At 46.9% G+C, this 16,780-nt stretch overlaps 1 protein-coding gene across 1 annotated transcript in view; it reads left to right on the top strand.

Annotated features, from left to right (window-relative positions):
- Positions 1–16,780, top strand: part of BCL11A (B-cell CLL/lymphoma 11A (zinc finger protein)) — a 67,774-nt gene that overhangs the window by 47,944 nt on the left and 3,050 nt on the right.

Below are 16,780 nucleotides of genomic sequence, written 5' to 3'. Positions count from 1 at the left end.
TGAAGCGGTCAGGCAGCTGCAGGTGCTGCTGGAGCTCCTGGAAGGGCGATGGGTCCTACCCCTTGGCTCCCATCAGTCCCAGTGTCCTCCAAGGCTGTCTGTCAGCCATGGGGAAACTTGGTGGTGGTAGTGTCTCTGTAGAGCTGGAAGCTCAAACAGCAGCAGAACTGGCAGGTAGTCAGTGTCTGGAGTGGCATGCCCTACTCCGAAAGCAGAGGACCAGCAGTTTGCCCCAGGATCGAGGCCGTAGCCTTGGCACTTTGTGAACAGTACAAAAATCTCCATCTCAGTTTCGTGGTTTGTTCCTGCGTACGCATCCCATAGATACTTTATTACAGCACCTGCACAGGCACTTCTGCGGGCTAGAAATAAAAACTGTATACATATGCTTGGGAACATACATATAGTTATTAAACCCCGTGAGCGGCCTCGGCACCGAAATGGTCAATATGCTTTAGAAAATTGCCTTTAATCGGGGCAAAAGCTTTTCTTTTCCTTAGATGGTATCTGGAGCATGGGTGTAGGGGGAAGGACTAGAGCTGCTTCAGCTGGGTTCTCTGTCTCTACCTGGTGTGGGGGGTGTTGACGCGTGCTCCTGGGGACAGCTTGGTGAAGGCTGATCTGGGACGTGCCCTTCAAGGGCTGAGCATTACGACTGCGAGGAATTTTAGCGTTGCTGTGTTGATTGCAAGCGTCTTCTTGCAGTAAGGCATGCCCAGGTGGACGGACGGACAGGCGGTAGGGTCCTGCCCCCGCCAAAGCCCGCAGGGAGCCTGCAGTAAACCCTGCCAGCCGCCCGGCCGCAAACCCAGCTGCTGCCCAATGCGTTGCCTAAACGGGCAGATGTCAACGTTGCTCAACGCGACGAAGACCTGAGCGTCTGTTTGTTAACGGATAAGATGGTCAGGCCGGGGTACGGCGCGCGAGCCGGCCTGTGCAACTCCTGTGGTTTCCAACCGTACTTATCGAGGGAGGGGGCTGCCTGCCCAGGGAGGGTGTTTCCTCTAATCGGTAACTTCACATGCCAATGGCATGCAGATGTGCGGGGGGCAAAGCCTCAGCTTTTTCATAACAGCCGCTTTTGCCGGGCTCAGGGGAAGGAGTCATCTAAGGCAAGGCTGGGGAGTTCAGAAGAAACATTTTGCTTAGGAAGGGTTAACACCCCCTGAGAAAGGGCAGCAAGCAGGGACCTCACAGCCACCCCCTTGGCTGTTAATTTTCACCATCCAGCACAGAAGGAATGGACTCATCGCAGTATTTCCTTGCAATAAGTTTAGCTCCAAAAGCCCTTCCCCAAGTCCTTTAGAGGCTTCTGTTGTCCTCTCTCTGTCCCCGAGACGCTGCGAAATGTTCACGGGCTCAGTTTAACAGCATCTCTCCCACTTACCAGACTATATAGTAAACATGGCTTTTAGGGGGGGGATTTTTTGGGGAGGGGTGCGAGGCGGGTGGTGAATGGGGAGGCCAGACACCATTGTCTGGCAAGAATGCGAGTCCCCGGGGGTGAGCGCGCCTGGGCTCGCCTTCCAAATTGTCCCAGCATCAATCCCCCCTCCTTTGCGGGATTTCCTCCTCCAGCCGGGGTTTTGTTTCGGAACAAGCGTTGGTCAAACAAGCTTTTGTTTGCGGTCAGTCGCTTGGCACACATACACCACTTCTGGTGGGGGACAATGAGGAAGCTGTTTCGGGGGCAGCTGCGGTGGGACTGAAAGGGAATACTGATGGAAAAAGGGCGCTGGGAGGAAATAGCTGGGTGGAAATTAATTGGGAGGATCTTAGGAAGTCTGGGTGCTGCAGCGAGGTTGGGAGGGCGGCAGGGAGTCCTTCGATCGCGCTGCCTCGCCCCGCTCGCTGCCTCGTGCATTTTGCTTTTTGCTCAGGATACCCTGCTTCAGACCACTGAGAAAGTTGGACAAAATATTTGCGATGACGTGTCTAAAAAGCTTTCTTTCAGGAAGAAGTAAACTATTTACGGCAATAACAGAGTTTAAAAGGAATTGTATAAGTGAGACTGACTTCTTTGTCAGCAAAAATTGCAGCAAAACCTGTTCATAGATGACATTACCTAAATGACATTACGTACGTATGTCCTTTCTTTCACATTTCCTGTAATCCTGTTACGGCATTGTCCCATTACCTCAAGCACTGTCATCTTTAAATGCTGTCAGATCTTAACTGGGTGGCCAAGGACATCAGAAAAGGATCGAGGTGAAGCTGATGGCAATTTCAGACCTGTTGTATATACGGCCATCTCCCAGCCTGCCCCCAGATGGGGTGTTTTCTGATAAAGCGTTCAGGTAAAGTGATGATTCAAGGACTTTTACATCTTTTATGTAGCTGCCACCCATCACCACAGCGTCCAGCACCCTTTTTGCGGAGCGCAGGGGGTTGGGGGTGGAGGGGGTGTCGGAGATGCTGGATGTGGCAGGTATGAACCGTGTGCTTGCTGGTGCTTGTTGAAAATGGGCTCCCATCCCTGAGAAAATGAGGAGCTGGAGGTAAGTGGCTGGAAAATGCCCCTGCAGGACCATGGGCCACGCTTCCACTCCTTGTACAACCTTCATGGCATTAACAGCCATTTGCAAAGTATGCCGATATTCTCGGACTTAAGGTGCGATTAAGTGCAACATCTTGGTGTTAAATGTTTTTAACGTAATTGCTCTCTTATTGTATTATTGCTAAAAAAGGACGTGAGGCCAATTTCTTTTACTTCAACCGCAAATGCGCCGCCGTGGTTTTTCAAAAGTGCTATGAGACATGGCAGCAAATGGGAGGATTGCGACTTCTGCTGTTTACCTGCTGAAATATTCAGCGCTCTTAAGCCTGAGGAGTGGGAAGCGTTGGCGTCGAAGCAGTAGCCTGTTTAAACTGGCAGCCCCTCTCATCAGGTTATAATAGCAATGATGATAATTGCCAGCTCCGAGGGCAGGAACTGTCGTTTCGTTATCTCTGGGTGCAGTGCCGCACTCTCAGGGACTCCGGTCCCCCGTGGCAGCTGCCGGACCTGGCTGCAGTGCAAATAACGGCAGCCCTGAACCTGAAACGCTCCCTGCAGACAAAAGTCTGTGGTCAGGCATGCAGGGATGTATCTGGTTGCCCATCTTTGGCCCTGTGGGCTGGTTTTCCCGAAAAGCAGAGCTGCCCTGTGGGAGACTGTATGTTGGCAGCAAGGAAGGCGATGCAAGCAGGGACCAGCACGTGGCTCCCCCGTGAGCTGTCCCAGCTGGTGTGGATGTAGAGGTACTGCTGGCAGGTCACAGTGTGCCCCGTGTCCTCCTGTGCACCGGGATGTACAGCAGCATGTGTGGGCTGACTTTGCTAGCGTTAGCAGATGGATGGTGGAGATCCCAGCCCCCTTATACAATGTGTTGTCACAGTACAGAGGTGAAGAGTCAGAAAAGGAAGACTTGTGGATGAAGAACAGGAGAGCGGCTCTCTCCTGAGTGGCAGCCGTGTTCCTTTGGCCTAGTGCAAGGGTTAGACGGCAGCAAGGCTCAGAGTTTAGTCCCAATGATGCTAAAGAGCAGGGCCTGGATCCCCAAATCTTCCTGCTGAAAATAACAGTGGCACAGCCCATGGAGTAAGCCCATTTGCCTGAGAAAGGGTATCATGATATGACCATGTAGACTACGCAGAAGACTATTCGCTTAATCAGGTGAGGGTAGGGTTTTTTTATTGCTATCTGTTACTGGTATCTAAGTGCTGGCAGTTACAACGTTTAATTGCGTTTTCCTGTAAGAAAATGCTTATCTCACTGAAAGATGGGATTCTCTACAGTCCATTTTGTATGCTTAAAAACTCTGGTTTCCATTTTGTTCTTTACCGTCAGTGCTAACTTAATCCATCCTCCGAGGCCAGTCCTCTGGTCTTACCCTCTGCTGATCTGAGGCCGTGAGGGGGCAATGTCTCCATGCCTGGTCTTCCCAAATGAATACTGTCCTTACCTGCTGGTGGCTCTGCCCCCTTCTCCTGCATGGGGGAAAAGTGACCCTCAAGATGCGCTGGAGCCATCTCATCTCCCCTTGCATCCCACAGCCCCCAGAGGGGCTCTCCCTGGAGAGGTCTCAATCTGGCGCTCCTAAACTGGCCGCGGTTTGTGCATCACTGCCCTGTCTGGCTACTAAACTGGTGCTTTTTTGGATGCTGGAGGAGATTTTTTTCTCTCCTTTCTAAATCTCTTAATAACTGAAGATTTGGGTGTAAAAGTAGTAACCTCACTCAGTTCACTGGGCTTTTTTTTTTTTTTTTTCAGTCATTGCTTGGCTTTTTTTCCCCCTATAGGCACAGGAACCATTTATAGCCGAGGTGGGCCGAGTTTGCAACTTATTAATCTCTCCCTTGCATGTGGGTTGAAAAGAGACACCATGCCTTTATCAAAAGCCAGGCTAGCACAAAAGCCTATGCAAAATCATCATCAAATCCTATTAGAGGTGGAAAATATCTCTTAGATCATCTCATTCATTTCCCTGCCAATGCTAGACTGTTCCTGAGAGTTAATTTTCTAGTGTCTGCTGACGACTCCCTGTGTGACTGCAGGTCTGTCATCTTGCCTTTGGGTTGTCACTGTGACTTCCACTCATTTCCTTGCATTTCCAAACAAGCCTGATTTTGTTCGGTGGTTGCCTGTGTTAGCATTTGCCCTGCATTATGTATTATCAGTGGTTTCTACTTGGAGAGCATCACCAAACCTTGCTTGTGGCTGGGAAGGGCATCCCTATGGGATGGGTGCTCGGAGGAGCTCAGGGAGTGCTGTCCCTGGGACAGGCGCTCCGTCCCCTGCAGCCACCACTACCTGCTGTAGGTATTGGGGAAATGAACATCTCAAAGGGAGGTTTCTCTGCCAAAATTGAGGCCATGGGTTCTGTGCGAGCAGGTTGTCCCCCATAAAGCACTTAACTTCTCTTCTCCCAGCCTCTGCTGGTGCTGCCTGCAATTAGCTCCCACCCCAAAGTCCTGGGCTGGCTGTGACATCCACTCAGCAGGGGGAAAAAATAAAAATGATTCAAAGCTGGAGCTATTTATAGAATGAAGTAAATGCAGATTTCATCAGGGTTTGTTTCAGAGGAGGAAACGGCATGTAGGAGCGGAGTAACCTTACTTGTAACTTCCCGCCGGCGCTGGCAGCAGTGATTGAATTCCCCGACACGGCGAGGGTCTGGGCAGCCCTGCCAGCGCCGGGAAGGTCAGTCCGGCAACTGTCACCTGGAAAGCATCAAAAGCACGAGCTGTCGATAGCGACCTGCATTTGCAGAAAATCTGAGGGCTTTCTAATTAACTGAGGATCTCTAAATTAGAGCGAAGCCGCTCGACAAGCCCCCTCGTACGCCTTAAGTGTCAGGGCTCAGCTGATCGCTGCATCTAACAAGCAGCTGATTTTTAACAGTAGCTCCGAGACTCAATCAGCTCCTAATGGCTCCGTTTCAAAACGTTTCAGTGCATTTTTCATCTCTTACTCTGGAATTTATGCTCTTTGTTCCCTGCTCAAATATTCTGGCGCTTTTCCTTAATTTCAGGCTTCTGCCTTGTGATAGCTACTCTGCCCTAACTAGGCAGCTCATCGCTTGCCTTTCCCCGCACACGATCCTTTGCCGCGGCCACTCGCTCTGCTTTCTAACCAGTAAGTTTCAGAAATTCCCCCCTCTCTCTCCCCCTGATGTATAAGCAGTGCTGCGGGGTCTGGAATTTCATAATTAGAAGGAAAACCATGCTTAAACAGACCCCTGTGTAGTAAGAGCTGAAAAGTGGTTTTATTTCAGCTTTAAACCCCCTCTCTTTAAGGTATCGAATGCAGCTTGCAAATGCACCTGATCTTGACCTCCCTCCCGCTGCTTTTGTGCAGTGCTGCAGATTTGGGCACTGGTGCTCCTGATTTACACCATGGCAAATGAGATCAAACCCTCGTTTCAGCTGCATTCACAGCAGAGTAAGAATATGCACATTTAAACTGAGGGCTTCGAGCTGCTGGGAAGATGAGGGGAGGATCTTTCCCGACCTGTAACTACTGTTGCCGGTAATGAGACCCACGCAAGGCGTCCTCAGGAAGGCGACAGGATAAAATCCTACATAATAGTGATTAGGAACCGATAAATACCATTGAGGAAGGTAGAGAGTTAATCAGCCTCTCTTTAAGACTTCTCTATGTGTGTTTATGTTCAACCGCTTTTCCAAATCTTGGCAATTATTCACGTGAAATAGAATATAAATCCCGATGCCTAATTTTTCTTCAAAAAATTTCACCAGGTAATCAGATCCTGAAGTGCATATTCTATTCTGGTGGTTTTATCAGTAAATCAAATTTTTATCATTTATCAGCAAAAGTTAGATTTAAGCATCCTCACTGTAATGTTTGAAAGATGAACATTTGTTTCAGCGGGTACTGTGCCAATCAATAATCTTCCAGCTTGACTCAGCTATCAATTATTGCTGCAATTATTTGTCTAGTTGGATATTTAAAATGTCATCAGAAAGAGATGATTACATATTCCAGAAAGCAAGGCACTGTATAATCAGATGAACTGAATCCAGTTAAATGTAGTGTGGTACTAACCTGTCCTTCAAAGCTGAATTCTGCAGCCGCGACTGAAACAACAGCTTTCTGCATTATTGTAAGGAAACAGATCTTAACCTTGGAACAGTGTGTGTTATTGGGGTCGGGTAATACTCGGCGAGAGGAGACCTTGCAAGCCTGGAAATTGAATCAGCCTTACTGACATAAAGGAGGGAGGTTTTTTTTTTTTTAAGGGGGGGAGGGCTGATTTTGTTGGATTTCATCTGCAAATCTATAAATAAGAAAATCTACTCTTTATCTGCCTTTCTGGGAATTTAAACTCCTGAGCTTGAAGCGCCAAATTTTCGTATGCCCTTTTTGCATTCCTTGACTTGATGTATGTATGGTAAATACTCTCTGTGCCCTGAGAACGCAATAAAGCTGTAGCAATTCTTGCAAGTCTTACATCCTCCAAACTCCAGAAATTCGGAGTATTATATCATTTTCAACTTCAAGGATGTTTCAACGATGGAGAGGAGACAGAATAACTGGAGGAGACCAGACAACTTTACGACACCTTTTGGTCCTATTTGCAAAGCAGGGAGAGGAAAATATATATATTATCGATTCTACTAATACTCACTTGTGCAAGTTATGAAACTAAACGTTGTAGGACCTGGTTCAGCACTTGCTGTGCTTGCAACTCCATGGTGACATGGTGACATTGAACTTACTCAGGGACAGAATAAACCTTTGCTTTCCTGGCAGATGATTTGCAGGCGGAGGTGTCGTTTGGGGGGACCTGCAGTTCCCCTGACCCACTTTGTCAGGATGGTTTGCTGCTGGCTAAATATCATTAATTTGAAAGCAAGAGGAAAGCGAGCCAAAGGGGAAGGCTGGGAAAGAGGGAGGTCTGAAGAGGATCCATTTTGGGAAGGAAAAGGTGGAATGTTCATGCACATCCCCGCACCCATCACTTGGCTGAGGGCTCGGGCTTTTTGGCTCCACCGACACGCTGCCCGAGGCACTGGTGGGAGCAGGGGTGCTGTGGGATGGAGAAGAGGACCTTGGCAGTGCCTGGCTGGTGATAAGGGCCAAGGGGGGTTGGCAGGGACCACCACATCTCTACAAGGCGATGGTTTAAGTGTATGTGCTTTACAGAGCCCGGCACCTCAAATAAAGATTCTAATATCCAAAATGCAGTAAAAATAAAGCAAAACTGTAGGTGATGAGGAGACTTGATGGCCCAGCAGTGCCCTGGCGGCAGCGTGCCTGCTGGTGAGCAGTGGTGGAAAGGTGCCAGCCCCTGTTTCTCCCTAGGAGAGGGCTAACAGCCGTTTCAAAATGCCAGTGCACTTCAATCTCTCTAGGAGTGCCTTGTGTGGTAGAGCCGCCGTGTCCTCCAGCGAGGTCCCACAGTGCTAATTGGGTCACCAAGCATTAGCGGCTCTTCTAAAGAAAGCAGCATCCTGGCATCACAGCTGAGAGTCTCTATATGTAAGAGATGTGTTTGTATATGGTGTGTGTTGCGGAGCAGCGTCCATGACACACGCTCACCCGTGCTGGGTGCCGGCTGCAAGTCTGGGCAATGCCAAAGCTGCAATACAAACCTGGAGAAACACACCACTGCCGGCATTTGCCAGGGCTCGGGAGTCTCGTGCTGCATCTCACCGCATACTGGCAGGGATGACCTGGGGTGTCTTGCTAGAGCATCTCCTTTCTTTCCTTTGCAAGAAACTTTTTGAAGTGCGCTCTGCCTTTTCTTCAGATGCTGCCGACTGGCGAGAAAACGGTAGAAAAGGAAACAATTCATCGTGTAGGTGTATGAGGTGAATAAAATGGTTTGGGAGCTCTCTGTAGCTGTATAATTACAACACTGCATTTAAAAAGTGAATTATTGACTTGATTACCACTAGGTAAATGCATATTACGGACCGTTGAGGCAAGGTATTGTTTACCAGATAGTCGGGTTAGGCTTTGAAAGGACTTTGATGCTCTTGTCAGGGCAGGGCTTAGGTGAGGCTTGGTCTTTGGTGGGCCACAACCCAGGTGGACCTTCCAGCAGGGGACACACCTGGTGCCAGGTAGATCCAGAGGACCTGATTTAGCAGGTGTCATCCCAGTGATGCTACTGCTGTTTGAGTCCATTCATTTACAGTCCCCACGTCCGCACTCGGGAGAGGCGCCCTGGGAGAGTTGGGCGGGGAAGCCTGCGCACCTGGGGTGTCGGTGACTTCGCTGATGATATTTTTAGAGAAACAAGATGGTATCAGTGAGGCGTCCTCCTACGGGGCTGACAACGCCATATAGTTCGCCCTTTAGGTGCTGCCACGGGTGTTTGAAGTTAATGGAGCTACTACCTATGTGATGCTGCAGTCTGCATCACCTTATTTCTTCATCCCCATAGCGTTGGTGTATAGGGTGCATATGTGTGCATGATCAGGTCTTCTTTGCTTGAGAGGTTTCTTTGTAAAACTTCATTCAAAGCTGAATTTGAAGCACAGCGTTATTTTCTGATGGCAGGTTTCTTCTGTTCCTCGCTAATCAAGACGCAACAGATTTCCACCCCCCTTAAGTTTTAAAAAAGCACAAAATCAGTCGCAGCCTGATACCTTACTTGCCAAGTTGGAGCTTGAAGCAGGTTTTTTTGGTGTCCAAATCGTAATCGCCTTGAAAATGGTGACAGACTTTGAGGTCACGCCAGTATGTCTGGCAGCACTGGTGTGCTCCGGTGGGACCCCAGCACCCCGCTCCTCCTTGCCACAGCTCCAGCAACCATGCATTTTGTTGCTTGACGTTAATGGAATATTTTCTTGGAGGGGAATCTAGGTGTTATGGGTTTGGTTCTGCTTAGAAGAATGAGTAAATACACAATATATGTTGAGGCTACAACCAAAATGGTCATCCATGAAGTTTGCACTTCTCCTGTAAGGGCCAGATGTTCCCCAGGGTTATGAGGAGCCTGGCCGCTGGGCTGTGGATGGAGCTCTCCCCGCTCCCACCTGTGTCTCCCACCGAGGATGCCGCACGTGGCTTTTTTGCAGGGAGGAACTGGCCTCCTTGTTTCCATCCCTTCCCACTCGCTCTTTCCTCAGGCCCTAAAAACTTTTGTTTTGTGGAAAATTTGGCTTTGGGAGAAAAAGGTGAATTTCCAGAGTTCCTAACTCCAGGCTAAGTCTTTGAATGGCAAGGCAATGCCAGCTGTAGCTTTGTTTTTATTATTGCTGTTGCTTGAGATTCTTTTTGAAGTTTAGGTTATGGCATTAGCATCTTGGCCTGATCCCTCTTTAAAGAAGGGCTTTTAAAAGGTATAATGAAAAAATGGCATTATTGAGACTCGGTTTACAAGATATTTTGCCAGTTTTATTAAAATGTTTTTAGGGAGTTTGAATTTGCAGAAAAAAAGAATCCAGGAAGAAAAAACATGTTTCAGAAATGTTTTCAATAATCGTCACTATAACTGTATCAGTAAGTCATAGATAAGGAAAGGCTGGTAAAGATGGCAAATGGGGTGGTGAGGATCCCACAAAGCAAAACATTGAGATTTTTTATGTTTTTGCAACTTCAGTGTTTCCAGGACCGGCTGTCAGGCCTGTTCATGAACAATGTGGACTTGATTTGCAAAATTTTGTGTTTCAAATGCACAGTAGCAATGGTGCTTCTTGTTTCACAACCAATGCCACATCATTTCCTAGAGAGTTTCGGGGACGTTTTTCTTTTTCAGTGTTTCTGCATTGGATTCATCTAGTGATAAAGAGAAAAGATTAGAGAGAAAGTACCCTGTTGTACATAAAGGCAGCTACTGCTGTTATTTATTATTATTACAATCATTATGACAACAACAGCGACAATGCTGATGCTAATAGTGCTAACAGGTATTATGGCCAGTTAATGACGGACCAGGTTAATAACACGCCTTTTGCAATCTGGAGAGTTGGGAGGCAGAATTAGTACAAGGCAAGAAGGAAAAAATATGTTTGGGCAGTTACAGTTTCCCATCTAAACTGATGCTACTGACTACCAGGAAGAGGTGAGTGACGACAAAGCAGCTATTTCTTACTGAGGGTGAAGTGGGCTGCTGCAGGCATGGAGTGGACCCACTTATCTCCTGACTCTGCATTGCGTCCTGTGTCCCAACTATTTCACTTCTTTAGTTTTCGGTTGAAAGGAATTTCAACAGCATGGATTTCCAAAAGCGGGGGGGGAGGAAATATTTGACAAGCCAGATGGAGAAGAACTGAATCAAGTACAAGTGGTAACAATTAACTCAATTTTTTTCTTCCCCCCTTTAAATACCATAACAACTCCAAATTTATCAGTCCAAAAATCAAGTAGGCAGTTAACATTAAAGCTGAAAAAAGAAGTTCCTGGGTTTGGCTCAGGCTGTTCCTCCAATAATTTTTTCATGGTGAGCAGAAGAGGGAGGGGTGCGTGCTGCAGGTTGTAGGCGTTTGAGTCGCTGTTAACTTTTGTTTTCTGTAGTTTGATAGCAAAAGGTACATACGTGCTCCATAAGCGCAGGTAGGCCGGTAGAGACACCTTGGCTTTGCTTACACGTGCTGGGTTTTTTGGGGAAGGTGAAGGAAAAGGCAGGAGTGAAGCCATCAAGGTTGGTGGTGCTGGCTTGCGGAGAAATGTTGCTGAGAACAAGGGCTGGACCAACCGGGCAGCGAGGGCCAAATCCTGGTCCGCTCGGAGATTTCTCTGGCACAGGGATTTCTCCGAGGGAGTGAATCTGCAGCTGTGAATGAAATCCTTGCAAACACCATTGGCACGTACGCAGTCAGTGCTTACGCAGCTGTTTTTGTTTGTGAAAACACTAGGAAAACTGGGGTGTCTCTAATACTGCGTGTTAGCGTGCAGCCCGTATGATGCCCTGCGATAAAACCCATGTTATAGTAATACCTTGCTCCTTAATCTGTTGGTGCTTGTCGAGCAACGTCCTGCGCTATGGGCTGCAGATAGGGGCACCGAGAGGATGCTGCACGTGGTGTTTCCACGTTGCTCCTCTGTAAAGTGCTGGTGTGTCCGGCGAGCAGCTTTCCTGGATCCAGCCCTGACTTTTGAGAAACGAAGGAAGCTCTTCCAAAGCGCATTGGCACACGCCTGCAGATTATTCCATTACTCACTTGGCAATGCCTGAACTCGCATGCCTAGGTCCAGAAATCCCCCCCCCAGCCTCCCAGCAGTGGCATCTAGCTGACAGCTTCTCCTCCCAGCTGGTCTTCACCCCAGCATCTTGTCTGGCTTTGCTGCTGGTGGACATGGCTGTGGGTCTCGCTTGTAGCCAGCTATATTGTGCCTGGAGATGTTGGCTTGCTTTGACTCAGACTTTGAGCATGCCAGGTGTATCTGTGAGCACAGTACAGAAGAACCGGCACTTTTTTTAATATTAAAGAAGCCCCTTAATGCTGAAAGCAGCCATCTCTTCATATTTTACTGAGTAATTGTGCCAACTGCCCTTAGAGGCACTCAAATGCCAATATCCATCCCACTCATTTGTTAACATTTTTCAGATCAGAAGCTAAATCTGTCGCTTGTGTGTCACTGGTTAAATCACTTATTTTGGGGGCATGGCAGGCAAGAGCTGTTCTGCTGCTTTTTTTTTTTTTTTGTCAGGAGCCAATAACTTGAGAAACACTAAACATTTGTGCTGTAGTGAAATGCTGTGCCCTGTCACTAGTCCTTTGCTGGCTGGGATGTAGAAAAGGAATAAATATGTAATGGTGGGTGAGACTTCACTGGGTGAGACCAGTCAGGTTTCGTGATGGTCCCATGTTTGTATTTGGTACGTGGTATCCCCGTGTAATTCTCCTAAGGGGGTAATTTTCCAAATACAAAGAAAATGAGCAGTAAAATTGAGTGGGAAGAAAAATGTACAGGCAAAAATGCGAATGGTAATTGGAAGCTATTTGTAAAGAGTTGATGAGCTGTCCAGGAAGGAGAGGGCAACTTTGGCCCAAATCCAAAACCCACTTCACCCGCTTCAGTGGTGAGATGAGAACAGCAATTAGATATTAAAAAAATCAATATATGACAATTAAAAAAATGGAGAATAGATAGCAGTCAATTGCAGTGAGAAACCATGATGGGTAGAGAGAACTGGTCAGGGACGCTGAAGATGCTGAGGAAAACTTGTGCCTGGCACAGATGTGGAGAAGAGGAGAGCTTTTCAGGGTCCTGGAGAAAAGAGAAACCCTAGGAGTGATGAGTGGAAGAAGCAGTAAGGTAGAAATTCTAAATAAATATTTCTGCTGTAGACCTGGAAAGCAGCGGTGTTATCTTTCTCTATCATAGGTGGGTGATAACATTTCTTCTAGCTCATTAGTAGCCAAAGAGGATTTTATACGAGGTCTGAGGGAGATACATATTTTTAAATGAAAAGGCCCTGACAGCTTGCACCCAAGAATCCCCAAAGAGTTGGCATGTGATGCTGTTTTTTAATAAAGCTTATGGACTGGGAAAATGCCATCAAGAGCTGGTCGGGGTAACTGTGAGAGAGTTGGCAACACTTTGCGTATCTCTTCTGGGCAAAATAATTGAAGAGCCGATATGAGATTCAATTGATAAAGAATTAAAGGATGGAATTATAATTCATGCCACTCAACTTAGATTTATGGAATATAGATCTTGTCAAATAAACCTGATTTCATTCTTCCAGATGACAACTTTGGTTGATAAATGTAGATGAAATAGACTCTGCAAGGCATTGGATGCGGCGCCGTGTGACATTGTGTGTAGGAAGACCGAGCACTGGGCGGTATCACTAGCATGGGCGATTAAGAGCTGGCCAACAGATTTGGGAATGTGGGGGCTTAGCTGCAGAAGCATCGCTGGATGGGAGGGGTCAGCAGGAGCTGATGAGAGCTGCAGTGGTGGTTAGCATTTCGTTGGTGATTTAGAAATGAATATGCAACTGTGACTAATTAGCGCTGTGGGTAAAACAAAGGTGGGTGGACAGATGAAGAGCAACAGGGATGGCTTTATGGGGTGGTTTGGAAAGACTGTCAAGCAGGGTGTGTTGAGAGCATGGTTGGGTACAACCTGCCGTGGTGCCTGGCTAGAAGAGGGGAATGGTAGCCGTACATACAGATCCAGGGTGCTCCCACCTCTGCGGGAGGCTTAGCAGAAAACCAACTCCTTCCCAGCATGATGCTGTGCTGAGGAGGGCTAGGATGGTCCTTGAGTAGTAGCGGAGGATGGAGCGGTGGCTTCAGGATGGAAAAATAGCTGTATTTTGAAGCATGCCTTGATTTAAGGCTGCACAAGTACCCTTGGTGTGTGTGGAGGGGCACATTACGTACTGAGGGGCTCTTCAGTGTGTTGGCCAAACAAAAAAACCTCAACAGAAGAAGAGAATGGGTAGGGGTTGGAACCAGAGAAGTTCAGGTGGACCTCAGTACCTGTCTGTGAGCGTGGTTAAGCTGTGGGAACTGACTGCAGTGGCAAGCAGTGGGTGTTCTTGTCTTCTGAGCTGGTTTGAATGGTTTTCACTGGGATTTTGTGCTTTGCCCTAAAGACTATTTGTGGGGCTGGAGGAGGTTACACTTTACACAGACCTCATATTGGCCATGGCACAGGACAACTGAGCAACATGTAATGCAGGAAGGGTCAGAGAGTGAGAGCTGGTGGTCGCTTTCGCCCCTAAATTCCTCTGTGCGAAGCAGCCGGGGGCATGTGCTCCAACACCACTGCCGGTGGCTGAGGAGGGCTGGTTTGGCAGTGACCTTCTTTGCATCTTGATCGAAGGGATTCCCAATAACCTCTTGGAAATCAGCTGAAAGCTCTGATGGCATCGCAACGCTGCTTTCAATAACACATCCCATCACATTGCCCCCATGGATGATGAGGCACGAAGAGCCCCCTGGGACCTTCTCCAGCTCTGTCTGTCCTTGGCCAGCACTGGCTACTGCATCTCCCTCCTGTGCTTTCCTTGCTTGCCTGTGGTCTTGCCAGGATGCTTTAGCTGGGAAGCCCATGTGGACGTAGAGGCTGGCCCATAGCTAGGACACATCAGTGGATCCACAGCCTTTGGGTCCTACAGTCCTCTCCGGCTTTTGGGGGGACCAGAACGCTGTACCACAAAGCGTGGTGGAGGAACGAGAGAAAGGAAACGCGAGTCCCTTCCACATCCAAGGGTTGCTGCAGCGGTCTAAGGACCTGTCTCGCTGCTGGCGGGCAATGCGTGGATTAGTGCCATAATTCTTGCAGTTTGGCAAGGCTGCATCAGACTGGAACCTATCTCTAGGTGGTGATATGGTCAGTCAATAGCCTTCATAATTAATCAAGCACTAATAGACAAATTAGAAATCGTGTCTCTTCAAAGCAGGAGGTGGAGGCAAATGGCTGGCGGATTTTAACTGTTTCGTTGCTTTATTTAATTGCCTGGTTTTACGTTGCTCCCTTGAAAATGGTGGGTTGTTTAGGGAAGTTTTGTACATAAACACGATTTTAAATTTAAATTATTATCTTGATTACCAAATGCGGATGGTGAATTGAAAACTCGTTTTTCAGACAAGCAAATGAAGAATAATATTACATTTTACACTCCACTAAATCAATGTAGCCCTAATTTTGCCATGCAGGAAATCAATTCCAGTCTTTATAACAGTCGAAGATGTTATGAACAAAGTAATTTTGCAAATTATGGCAAGTAACACATTTATTGATGACTGTAGTTTAGGAATTTAGAATTTGTGAGTGCTGTAATATAATAAGGCCGTACTGGCAGGAGCTGAGTGAAATACAGATTATATGGTGAAACTGTAATGCATCATTTGCTATTAGTGGACTGGTAATAATTACCAGTTTCAAAGCAGCTTTTTCCATGTAATCTTTAGTCTCAGTCGTAACAGCCCTTCTCATTGACATTATGATTACACGAGCTGCCCTTATGATCTGGAATATCTAGTTGATGGGAATACTAAAATGTGGTAGCGAATGCTCGATGTTGTATGCTCATTATAAGATAAAATGCTATTTTCTCTGACCTGATCTATAAGGTAGAGAGGCGAGGTAGCGTTACATTGTTAGCTCCTACCGTGGTGTTAAAAACTTCCACTTCATTACGGCGAAGCAAGGTGAAATTTTCCCATTTAAGATTTTTTCCCGAGCTCACAAATGAGCATAGGAATGTGAAAGTCCAATTGAATTTCCCTCTAATTTCAGCAGATTTAAGTATTTATCTGCACTTGCATGGCTGGTACATACTAAACACTGCAGCTTCTGACGCTGACTTCAGGATGAAATGTTAAATATTATTCCAAGGGCTTTTAAAGTGATTAAAGTGTTAAATGCCTGCTGTAGACGATCGAGTCTCCTTTTACTCGCCAGATTCAGCTTCTTGGGCCAAACATAGAATAACTGCAGAGCCGGGAGGCAGGGAGGAAAGCTGCGCCGGAGGGGCACTACAGCCGGCACTGCGTGCCGCCTGTCTCTCCTATCCCCGAATCGTCCTTCAGCTCGCCGGATAACAAAAATGCCCACGCGAAGCTTTTCTTCCTTCCCCTCCTCCCAAGTGAGATGAGAAACAAGACGGGCGCAGACAAAGCGGTGTTTTCTTTCCAAATCTGCCTTATTTGTTCCTCCCCTTCCCCTTTTCTTCCTATTAGGCAAATAGGGGAAACCTAATGGGGGCAGCTCTCAGTGCATCTTGTAAAGAGATTTACCCAGGAGTGGTACCGATGGAGCAGATGCCTCGTAGACCTTGGGTCAGGGCAGGGGTACACTGTGAAGGCAGGTACCACCCAAGCACTGCTGCCTTTGGAGGGCTTCTGTGCTTTCTGTGGTTTATTCAAATTTTTGGGATATTTTTTCTTTTTCTTTTTCTTTTTCTTTTTCTTTTTCTTTTTCTTTTTCTTTTTCTTTTTCTTTTTCTTTTTCTTTTTCTTTTTCTTTTTCTTTTTCTTTTTCTTTTTCTTTTTCTTTTTCTTTTTCTTTTTCTTTTTCTTTTTCTTTTTCTTTTTCTTTTTCTTTTTCTTTTTCTTTTTCTTTTTCTTTTTCTTTTTCTTTTTCTTTTTCTTTTTCTTCTCTTCTCTTCTCTTCTCTTCTCTTCTCTTCTCTTCTCTTCTCTTCTCTTCTCTTCTCTTCTCTTCTCTTCTCTTCTCTTTTCTTTTCTTTTCTTTTTAAATATCACTAAACAGCAGCTCTCTCAGACCTGCTGGGCTGGGCTGGAAATGAATTTTTATCCTCCCGTTAGCTCTGGTTTCAGTTTACCAGCATTTAGTAAAAAACATCCAGAGGGAGGTGGAAGTGAATTATTTGCAAAATTACAGTAACTGATAAAAGTGCACT

The sequence above is a fragment of the Charadrius vociferus genome, unplaced genomic scaffold (genome assembly GCF_000708025.1).
Source record: "Charadrius vociferus isolate BGI_N301 unplaced genomic scaffold, ASM70802v2 scaffold455, whole genome shotgun sequence".
In the NCBI taxonomy this organism is placed as follows: Eukaryota; Metazoa; Chordata; class Aves; order Charadriiformes; family Charadriidae; genus Charadrius; species Charadrius vociferus.
This window is presented reverse-complemented; position numbering and strand designations above follow the sequence as displayed.